Source organism: Protobothrops mucrosquamatus, unplaced genomic scaffold, assembly GCF_001527695.2.
Source record: "Protobothrops mucrosquamatus isolate PMUCROS unplaced genomic scaffold, P.Mucros_1.0 scaffold1629, whole genome shotgun sequence".
Classification (NCBI taxonomy): domain Eukaryota; kingdom Metazoa; phylum Chordata; class Lepidosauria; order Squamata; family Viperidae; genus Protobothrops; species Protobothrops mucrosquamatus.
The window spans coordinates 34,585-45,660 of record NW_015387788.1 but is presented as its reverse complement, the minus strand read 5'-3'; positions in this window follow the sequence as shown (position 1 = coordinate 45,660).

Below are 11,076 nucleotides of genomic sequence, written 5' to 3'. Positions count from 1 at the left end.
AAATGAATTATTTGATTAATTCATTTCTGCATAGCATTACTGAACAACATAAACAAAAAAGCTTCCTGCCCCACGGAGCTTATTAGCAATCTCTGTTTATACAGTAGAAAGTAGTTAGGAAGACTCTAGAGGAATGAGAGGGAGAGGATGACAATTTATTTAAGAACTAAAAACAAAGAGATACACTTTCAAATATTTTAGTCTGCCTTTGGGACAAAAATTGTGGACAAGACTTTCTTTCAAGACAAAGGAAGATGCACAGTCCGTTCTTGCCATGTCTACCATAAAGTTGTGAAAAAGGAGGATCATTCCAAAGATTTTGCATTCAGTTCTTTTGGCTTGATTTCAGATACTGATTCACCAATGTGTATTTAATAATTATTTGCAGAGCATTCAAGGTGGATTGTGTTTTACTGAAATAAATTATATCCATGAGACATGCCGCAAAAAGAGAAAGAGTTAGAAAGAGTATGAAGAATAAATAGATTCAATATTAAAATAAATGTTCTCCTATGCTACCATGTAATAAAGCAAACATGACCAGTTGGAATTACTACTGGAAGAAATAAAATGGCAGCTGGTTTTAACAAGGTTGGAAGAGCATTTTAATGACTAAGGCAGGGGTAGGCAACCTTGGCTCTTTTATGACTTGTGGACTTCAACTCCCAGAATTCCTGAGCCAGCACGGCTCAGGAATTCTGGGAGTTGAAGTCCACGAGTCATAAAAGAGCCAGGGTTGCCTACCCCTGGACTAAGGCAACTACTAGAAATCTCTTCATTATTGTTGTATGATCTAATATCTTCCAGGTCCTGAATTCCTTTCCGTATAGCAAATTCTGCACTCCAGGTGTGTGATTTCGAAATAAATGTCAATATTTCAACTTCCTTCCTTCCTTCCTTCCTTCCTTCCTTCCTTCCTTCCTTCCTTCCTTCCTTCCTTCCTTCCTTCCTTCCTTCCTTCTTCTGGGATAAAAATACAAATGAGTTTATATTCTTACATAGCACTTAAACTGGGTCAATGAATGGTCTGTTTTCTATTTCAAATGGAATAAGTATAGAAGGCAGTCAGTAAATTGCTGAATCTTTATCTTTAAACTTGGCTGATGGCATTGCCAAGTTACATGTCCTGCCATCCTGTCTGCCATCCTGTCTGCGCCACCCTGTCCATACTTCCATGTTTAATGCATATATCATTGCTAGTGTGGCAGGATGTGCACTTTATAGAGCAGTGGTGGCGAACCTATGGCACGCGTGCCAGAGGCGGCACTCAGAGCCCTCTCTGTGGGCACCCACGCCATGCCCCGGAGATGGCAACCGTCCTCTTTAACCAGCCACCTGCTAACTCGCCAAGGTCCCACATGGCTGGATGCATCCCAGCACCCATGCGCTTGCTGGCTTCTGTGTGCGGGGGCCTATGGTGCCAGGCCCCTGCCTCACCCTGCAAAAATGGCACCCCCGCCCTGCCTCACCTCGCCTTGCCTCACCTCACCCCACAGGACCAGCCTCCTGCCCACCGCCCCACCCACCAGAGACCCCCTGGATCTCCCCCACCCTACCCGGCCCCCACAGGTGTCCCTCCCCAGGAGCAACATTGAGTTGGCCATGCCCACTCATCTGCCATGACCTGTAGCCACGCCCACCCAGCAGGCCATGCCCACCCAGAGGCCACGCCCACCCGGCACCCGGCGATACATAAGTGGGTTTTGGGTTGAAGTTTGGGCACTCGGTCTCTAAAAGGTTCGCCATCACTGTTATAGAGGAATCAGCATATTAATACCATGTGTGAGTTCAGTCAAATTCAAAACGAACAAACAAAAAAACTAAGAAGGAAAAAAAGTTTCAGTTACAACCTGAAATTCTATGATTGTATAGATTTCCTCCCCCCCCAGCCGCCCCCAATTAGATGGCAAAGTGTCTTAAATTTCACAACAGTTCATTTGGATTTATCATTGCAACTTACAAGAATGATGTGAAAAATGATGTTACATTGAATTTACAGATGAAACTGGCTGATATCCTAATAAGCAAAAGGGACACACAAATACGGTAATAAATCAGAACAGTGGACTTGGCTTATTTGATCATTTAATCTCTCTCTCTCTTTCTCTCTCTCTCTCTCTCTCTCTCTCTCTCTCTCTCTCTCTCTCTCTCTCTCTCTCTCTCTCTCCTTCTTGTAGCTGTTAATGAGTTTTTCTTGTCTAGGACTGAATAACAAGACTTTAAAGATCCGTTTATATAAGACTTGACTTATTTGATTAAGGTTAAAATATAGATGTTATTTCTGGTAAACTCATGAAGGAGTTTCTGAGAGGAGACAGAGAAAATTGTGAAACACTATTTGAAGGGATTAAAGATCAAAATTCTTAATATGTTGTTTCTGGTAACTCTGAATGAATTTTTCTTGACTTTTTTTTTCAAACGATGAGGCATTAAAATTTAAGATGTTGGAAAAAGAAAAAAAAATCTAGTTTTAGAGAAAGTTGCTGAAATTATATATGTATATATATATATATATATATATATATATATATATATATATGTATGTATGTATGTATGTATGTATGTATGTATGTATGTATGTATGTATGTATGTATGTAGGTCTTTAGTTATTAGGTTTTCTCCCGCGTAGAAATAGAAGTGTCTTGGCGACGTTTCGACGAAGTCACATTCGTCATCTTCAGGCTGGTGTCTTCAGCTTCGTGCTTCTGGGAGTAGTGTGTGATCGCAGCTGTTTCTTCCTTTTAACTGTTAAAGTGTGATGAGGCTTTATAATTTATAATTTGTTTACAGATAATGAGATGAGATATAAATTTCATGTTCTGATGGAAAAGGGTAAGCTGTAGTCCAATCTTTTGACTTGCATGGGCTACACTGAGAGAAGAGCAATTCTTTTGGGCCCATATATGTAATATATAATGGCTAATCGCACCCTCAGCCAGATATTCAGACAGGATTTGGTAACATTTTTGTCTACCTTCCCAAGGACCTGGGATAGGCAGATGTGGATGTTTTGATGGTTTTAAAGGTATCGTTGCAGGATGTAAGCTGTTGCAAGTAAATCTATTATTATATTAACAGTTATTTTTTATTATAATTAAATTACCTTGTGGGGCTGCATTATTAGCTGTCCAGGGCCGCATGAGGCCTGCAAGCCACAGATTGGACATGCCTATCTTAGGCAATCCTATATCTAATGTGGGAATAAGTATCTTTTTATACAAAAAAAGGTAAATAATATGCCCAGCCAAGTACTTTTATAAATATGAAGAAAATATGTTACGGTGAACCAAAGCATACACATGTCTGTTACTTCACTATCTTTTATTCTTGGACTGCTCTATTGCAGCACCTCTGCTTACTGTACAGGAATTATTAGATGTTACATATTCTATAAAGAAAGGATAATCAAGAGTAGGCAGATACAAAGAAACCGGAAGTATATTCTTTTACATGGAATTTTATACAATTGTAATCACCTCCCCACCTTTTTCTCCTGTCTTAGGTGCATAAAAGATATTTTAGACAACTTCTCAGTGTTTCTTGTTTATATTTCAGGACTATGGAGCATTTGTATATTTTCATTTTCACAAACTTTCTGTCGTGATTCCGTGCCATCCTGTGTTCCCCACAGCTGAGTCCGGGGAATCTGAGGAGGAGGTGGAGGAGGCATTTGGAGGGCCATCAGGGTCAGAGGGAGGCTCTGATGAATTACAAGACTCACGGTCTGATGAAGAGCCTGGCCCCTCCAGTCGTGTTACGGATGAAGCTCAGCTGTGTGGGGAGAATGAGTCAGACTTGGGGGATTCACACCTGATGGACATGATTGATGCTCGTAGAAGCAGGCAATTATCGAGAACAGATCAGCAGCAGTCAATACGACAACTCCAGGGGAGGAGGAGAAGGCAGTGAGAGGCAACGCCTTGGGACTGCTTTATAAAAAGGGAAGGTGTGGGCGGTGCTGGTTGCTCAAGGCAACCGTTGCAAAGTATTTCATGGGATCATGTTCTGTTAGTATTGCCGGTGACTACTTTTCTGTTTTGCATTGTGTTTCGTGTGGACAATTTCCTCCATTTGGATTGTGTTTTGCTGCTTTTGTTTCTGGACTATTTGGCAGGTTTGTTACCCATATTAAAAGGGGTTTGTTTTCTTTTGAGTCTGCAGCCTATTTTCTCAACAGGGGTTTTGTCCTTGTGCCTGGGATAGAACACTTTCCTTCAAGATTCTGCTTGTAGCACTCTCTTTCTATTCTGAGTGTTGAAAAATATAATTACGGATGAGTAGCCAGACTGTAATGTAGGAAGTAGACGGGATCTCCTATTTTTATCACTGTACAGGGCATAATTTCAGATGCTTGTCTAAAGCTCTACTACTCAGGTTCTGTTATCTGCTTACAATCTTTATTTTAGGGTATTATTAGGGTATACATTTTCCCTCTTTCCCCGCAATTGACAGTGGTATACACAGCCCATTTCTAGTCATATTTAATTGAGTGAAATCTCACAAAAGGTAAAACATAAAATAGTGGAAGAACACGAATAGCATCAGAATGGTCTATGCTTTAACTCAATCAATGTGGCTCCTTTGTTTACGTCATACTGAGGTAACATCAGGAAGTTGTTCAGGAAACATAAGAATCAAGTCTCATTGCTATTGGAAAGGAATTCCTTATATGTTATTGGGGTAGAGGAAAGAAGCTACGCAAGAGAATTCTCTGATGGCTTATCAGAATGGATGCTATCCCAGATTTAGTTTGAAGAAGGAGCACAAAACTGAGGAGAAGAACCAAGTTTAATAATAATTTGGTGCCTGCTTTACAAGAAAGAGGGACCCCAAACAAAGAAAAAATATTTGAATAGAGGTTGAGGGCTACAAGGTAGGAAATCCTAGGGATCTGATTTGCTGGCCAGTTTGGGAGAGCTAGACAAGTCCTTGTCAGTGTCCCTGGGGTTAGATTGATTGTTCGGCAAAGTGGCTCTTTCAAGAGGGCAGCAGAGCTGGGGGAGCTCACTGTTAAGGAAATGGAACGTTGAGGCCATCAACTGATAGGTGAGAGACTTGGAGTTTCTCTAGGTTGCAATTCTTTTGTAAGGGCTACCCTTGGGTTATACTGTGAGCTGGTGAAGAGGGTTCTATTCTTTGCAGAATCCATTCTGGGTCGGTCATCGGCACCAGAGGTTTAGTCTTCCGAGCTTCTGGACTCATGCTGGAGCCCATCTTCAGGGAGCTTCTCTCTAACAGAGTGTGTGCTGTTATCTGTGTGCCTGTGGTAAATGGCTTTTTAGATGTTGATTGAAGTATGTTCTCCTCGTCCGATGGTGGTGTTAGCTTCCTACATAGTCACAGGGGCAATCCACGAAAGGGATTCAATAGATTACATTGGAAGTATCTCCCACCTCCAAGCAATCTTTACAATGCATAATTTGTCCTCGTATGACAGCCTTTGGGTGTTGTGCGATGCCCATTTGCAGATCTCGAAAGCTGCATTCTACAGTTTCTGATGTATGGCAGGGTGTGCCATGTGGTTGGCCTTGTGCCTTGTTTCTTTCCTTTCTCTCTATACCATGTTGCACAGACATCTTGTGACAAATGATTGTGAGTACCCATTCTGCTTGAATTGTTCACATAGGTACCTGCTCTCCAGCTGTTTGGTTTGATGGGTATTACAGTGAGTTCATCTAAAAAGCCACTTACAGCAGGCACTATAAATACCTCATACATAGCATACACTCTGCTAGGGGAGAAGCTCCCTGAAGATGGGGCTCTGGCACAAGTCCGAAAGCTTGGAAGACAAAAGACCCTGGTCCCAATGACCGACCAAGACTGGGTCCTGCAACATTATCCTGGGACACATCTATTCACCTTCATTCTTCTATTCTTTGTTTTAGGTGGGATTGCAGGGGAGGGGCTTTGTCTGGGACAGGGAGGGTCAGTTTGGGTTTGATGGGATTAGGCAGAGTGAAATGAATTTTGACCCTCGTCATATCTAAAAGACAGCCAGGAAATGGTGCAGCTTGTTTGCTAGCCTTATTTGCTCCACTATATGTACTCTTAGTTCCTTTCTGCATAACAGGACAATTGAGATTATTTGCACATGCAAATTCTTCAGTGGATGACTGCCAACACTGAGTGATGACTTGTCTGTGTAAGAAGAGCAGCCTAGGTCAAATAGTACAGATAGAAATCATTTGCAGAGGGAATAACTGATTGAGAGTGGCTGCTATTACTTGATAAGCTATGGGATAGAATTTGCTCATTTCAAAACTATATAGATTAGATACATTTTCAAAACCACAGGTTTTGGGGTGTTTTTTTTTCTTTTGAAAACCCTGACAGAGGACTTCTTTCCTCAGTGGGTTTCAACCGCTCTTGACTTCCATTAAGTAATGGAGTAAAACCAAGCTTGGGGAATTGGTCATTCTGGAAAACAGATTGGCAAAAAGTATCAGACATTAAAAAAAAAACCTTACCCCTCTTGGGAAGTCTTTGAAAACAAAAGCTCAAATTCCAGAGCAAGAAGCCTAGTTGGTGAAAACCTCCTACCCATATTATTCCCAGAGGCAGGATATACTCTAAATTTTGCCTTCTCTTAAATGCATTAGGAACAGGGTTAGGTTTCACATGATGTATTTCTCCCAGCGCTTCTGTTTGCACCATTATGAAATAAGGGATTTCCTTTTTCTTTGTTTCCATTTCAAGCCTCATGTCTCCCTTCCTGATTGCCTCCTCTTTTTTCATTAGCATCTGCTTCCAGGGGATCTTGGAGACAGGATTGAAATAATGTCTATTCTACTTATGCTAATAGTTTTTAGAACAATTATCCACTTGGCACAAAGGTGAGCTATTACATATACAAAAGGCTACTTGCCAGGTGATTGTTCAGCTTTCAAAAATATATATATCTGTGACACCTTGATGATTTATACATTTCTTATAGGAGCTTTCATTTCTAAGAACCTGTTTCATCAGATAGATGAAATGGGAGAAGAAGGATGTATATAGCATATAATATATAGTTCAGTAGATTTGCCAGCTAGTTTTTAACAACTGAGTAAATGAATTTTGAAATTAGTAATCTGTGATATGCTCTGCCTATAATAATAATGAAGGTTCAGTTATTTATGCATTTTTATTTAGTTAGTTTTTATACCATTCTGGTCCCAAAAGGAACCCTCATACAGGAAAAAAAAGTAAAAAAAATAATTACAATTGCATGACAATACAACTATACTAACCCCAATGCTCAGGGAACTTTCAAAGTAGTAGACAAAAGAGAGTCCACAACCAGGGTTCACTTATAATAACTTTCCATCCTCAAAATTCTTTGACAAAGACACATTTTAATGGCCTTCCTTAAAACCAGAAGGATGGAAAACAAGCTGATATTAGGATGTACTACAGTATGTTGTTCCAAAGGAGGAGGCTGATAATTGATGATAGAGAAAGGACTTGGAGAGGATCCCACCTTATCAATCTTCAGATACTGAGAGAATGTGGTCCTGTAGAATATTTATTTCATTTATACATTATTATTTATGCTACCCATTTCTGAAGGGAAACTAACAAACAAGTTCAGCATAAAATAAAAATCAAATCCTGCAAAAATAATATGTAAGCCCAATTATAGTATAAACAAAATTGACATTCAAAATAATAAATAGAAAAAAATCAACTTATTAGCCTTCCCAATTCCAGCCTTCACTCACAATAGATCTTACTAGTCTAGCAACCAGGTCTCTGCTGCTCTTCTGAAACTCAGAGGGGAAGGAATAAAGGGCCTCTGTGGGGAGGAAATTCCAAAGCACCTTGAATCACACCTTAGAAGCCAACTGACAACCAGCACAACTTTCACAATCAGTTGAGTATATACTGTATGGATGCACCCCAGTAATGCTGGAATGTCCTATTTTATTCCAGCTCTAGCTTCTGAATGCTTTCCAAAGCAACCCCTGTGTAGAGCTTATTATTAAGGTGAGGGATGAGTAAGGAATGAGTGATTGTGATCAAAACCTCCCAATATAAGAATGGACACAATTGGATCATATAATAGAACTGTAAAAAAAGCCCCATAGGACCTATATTCATGTCCTAAAGCCTATAAAAGACTTTCAAAATGACCAGCAGCACACTGAATTCCCCCTGGGAAAAAAGTCATAACCATAACCTTAAAAGAATGTTATATGGAATAACTTTTAGCTGCCACCAATACTTGAACTACTCTATTCTGGACCAGTTAGAATACAGGTGTCAAACTCGCAACGTCATGTGATGTGTTGCGACGTATCACAACTTTTTTTCCATTGCCGGCAAAGGGGTGTGTGTGGTTTCAGCATGACACATCCGGCCTGCGGGCTGGCAGTTTGACACCCCTGAGTTAGAACTTCCTGATGGTTTTCAAGTGCAGTCACATGTACAGCATGTTGCAATAGTACAAACAAATGGTGAAAAAATGTATGAGTCTTCCAATCCAGGAGACTGGCTAACTGGCTAGCCAGATTTAACTGTGCAATGACTGTCCTGTCCATAACTGCCATAAGTTCTTTCACCAGGAGCTGGAAGTCCAAGAGGACCACATTACAAGCAGGTGCTGTACACAAAGTAATCATGGAGGATAGGGCTCAGGATCACAAATGGGGGAGCTAACTTGGCAAAGAAACATTTCACTACCTCAGGAACAATAGGATTAATTTCCTCCAAGATAATCGTTTAAGACATAGTCTCTAGCATTTCAACAGAACCTGCCTAATTGGTATCCAGCTCCAAGCAGATCTGAGCAACTCCAGATGTCTAGAAAACTCTTCAGAATGCCCCATAGATATTCTTCCAACACATTATTTCCTAGTGAGTCCCAAGTAAACAAAGTCTCTATAAAATCTGTGGATGCAATAAAAATAGAGAAACATTGATGTTTTGCCACTCTAATTCTTGAACCTGAACTCTTACCCATGTCTATTTTATCCATTCTTCGGCTTTGCCAAGATCACTTTGGGCATCTCTCATGCCACTTTTTTTAGGATTTCCTTGGTGGAGAGAGCTGCAGTTCTGTCCAGGGACACAGTTACCATTGTCTTAGAAGTCACTCTCAGTGCCTTCTGAAAACCAAGTGGAAACCATCCACTTTGAGGAATTTAGTGGCATTGGTGAGCTCAACAGGACAAAGGACAGCTGTTAATCTTTTCTGGGGTTATGTCATATTTCTGCTAAGACAAAAAACATCTGTTGTGTCAGGGCCCTCTCTAAAACCTCATCCTAAGAAAGCAGAACTTGTGGAAGCAGTTTCTTCCAAAAGGAACTTTTATTAGGAGAAGTGCTAAGGGGGTTGCTATTGGTTGCAGTAAGCAAGGTGTCTTCCCTTATAATCTCTTTGCTGAGGCACAAATGGGGCAGCTAGCCATGTAGCTTTCAATGCCCTTTTTTTATTGATGACCACCAAAATTGCCTTTTGACCAAATGTAATGTTTTCACAAATCCAAAATGGTCTGCTGACTTTGAGTCGTGGCACAACTGCATGAATGTTAGTCTCTGGCTTTTGGGTATGTATAATTTCCCTCCGACCCATGGCAGACCATCTGTCATGGTGCATAGGGTCCTGTGGCTTAGGAACCATTCATCTGTCTCTAGCGCTTTTTTGAACTCAATTCCTGCTTGGCTTGCTAAAGGTTTTTGGAATTTGGCTTGTGCTCAGGTGGTGACTTGTGCTGCCAGTTGTTTATTTGGCATGAGTGGTTTTGTTACATCATTTTGATTGCTGTTATATTGGGGCATTCTGGACAAAGTGCTAAAAAGAGCCCCCCTGGCAAGTGTTTTAATGTGAAATTAAATCGGTGGAAATGTTGCGACCACCTTGCTAGTTTAGGAGTTAATTTCCTGGGTGTTTTTAGTGCTTCCAGGTTCTTGTGGTCGGTCCACACTTGGAAAGGAATTTTGTTCCCCTCCAGGAAGTGCCGCCAAGTGAGAAGAGCCCATCGCACTGCATCAGCCTCTTTCTCCCAGACCGCCCACCTTTGTTCTGTCTCTGTGAGCTTCCTTGATGTGTATGCGCAGGGTTGTAATGTCCCCTCATCGTTTTCCTGTAAAAGTACAGCCCCTCAGCTACATCAGTGGCATCAGCCTGAATCACAAAAGGTTTATCAGTGTCAGGGTGTCTCAAAACCAGTTCCATAGAAATAGTCTTTTAAGCCTTTCGAATGCGGCTTGACATTCCACTGTCCATTTTAATGGTTGGCTTGGCTTGGGTTTTCCCTCCCCTTTGGTTTTTAGTAAGTTCGTAATTGGTAATGCAATTTGAGCAAAGGAGGGGATGAATTGCCACTAAAAGTTAGCAAAGCCAAGGAAGCTCTGCAACTGCTTTCTGGTGCAGGGCGGAGCCCATTCTAATACTGCTCAGACCTTCTCCTCTCTCATGGAGTCAAGTGCAATTCTCAGCATGTCAATTGCTTGTTCCAAAAACTGGCTGGAACATGGTGGTCGGTCATCCTCGTCTTCGCTAAAGCAGAGTGACCTTTCTATCTCGACTTTCCAACCTGGTTGATGACTGCTTTGTCTGAGCGTCACCTTCCTGACTTTCTTCTCCCAGTCTTCCTTCTTCCCAACACCAATCGACCACCTGGGCTTGTGGCGGTGTTCTGTGACCACTACCTATTCCAATGAGCTCGAGGACTCAGAGCTGCGGCATCGTCGGGGTTACCCACCACCTCCGGCCCGGCCGCCGCCCTGCCGCATCCTTATCTGGGAGGGGGAGCAGGACGGGAGGCAGCGGCTCCGGTGGCGGCGGCACGGCATGGCTGCCGCCCCGCCGTGTATTCAGCTGAATGGGCGGAGAGGGGGAGCAGGACGGGAGGCAGCGGCTCCGGTGGCGGCCACTGCAGCATCGTCGGGGGTCCCCGCAGCCCCCTCCCCGCCACGTCCTCAGCCGAACGGGCAGGGAGGGGGAGCAGGACAGGAGCAGTGGCTCCGGCGGCGGCCACTGCAGCATCGTTGGGGGTCCCCGCAGCCCCCAGCCCAGCCACCGTCCCTGCCGTGTCCTCAGCCACTTTGCCATTGCAAGAGGAGGGCGCCAAGGCCGGGTGCACCATGGG